General features: G+C 64.0%; 1 protein-coding gene across 1 annotated transcript in view; it reads right to left on the reverse strand.

Annotated features, from left to right (window-relative positions):
* RPS14 (ribosomal protein S14) overlaps positions 1–245 on the reverse strand; it is a 6824-nt gene extending 6579 nt beyond the window's left edge. Inside the window, exon 1 of the mRNA XM_024217054.1 lies at positions 147–245. The gene's annotated coding sequence lies outside the window, so the exon portion shown is untranslated. The remainder of the gene's footprint in view (positions 1–146) is intronic.
* Between the last annotated feature and the right edge of the window lie 422 nt (positions 246–667).

The following is a 667-nucleotide window of genomic DNA, read 5'->3' on the forward strand; positions in this document are numbered from 1 at the left end:
TCCTCCCCACCCGCCGGGCGGCCGCGCCGGCTCGATATCGGTGAGGAAGGGCCCGGGCAGGCTGGCGGCAGGCGGCAAAGGCCGCAGCGGGACGCGCCCAGGGAGGATGGAAGCGGATGACACCAAGCCTGGGCCCGGCCACTTACTTGTGCGTCTTCTCGGGCACCCAACACCGGAAAGGAAGAGGCAGGGGTCACGGGGGCAGAGGTCAGCATCACCCGGAAGTGCTACCTCGACGGAGGGGGGTCAAGCTCCCACATCCACGTCAATCGGCGTCATTCTCCATAAAATCCAACCCCGCGCGCTGAGCGTTCTAGTCAGGCGCGTTTTATCCTGTTCAACGATTTAATTATTAATAACACGCTTAGGTATGTCTGGGGACGCGGGCGGTACCGCCCCCAACATGGCGGCGCCCAGGGGACCCGAACGTTACCCCGCACAAAGATGGCGGCGCCCGACTGGAAGGGCCTCTTGCCCCTCACAGCGATGGCGGCGTTCTCATTCCGGCTTGGTGCCTGGCTCGAGTACGTCTGCGTGGTTTGCGGTGAGCGAGGCGAGGAGTCCCCCATGGGTGAGTCCCTGGGGCCGGCTGTGCATAGCAGAGCCTGGGTGCAGTCGCTCCCTCACGTGGGGGGCACTTTTGCTGGATGGAAATAATATAAGGGGG

This window comes from Terrapene carolina, unplaced genomic scaffold (assembly GCF_002925995.2).
Source record: "Terrapene carolina triunguis isolate 2854851 unplaced genomic scaffold, T_m_triunguis-2.0 Scaffold629, whole genome shotgun sequence".
Taxonomy (NCBI): domain Eukaryota; kingdom Metazoa; phylum Chordata; order Testudines; family Emydidae; genus Terrapene; species Terrapene triunguis.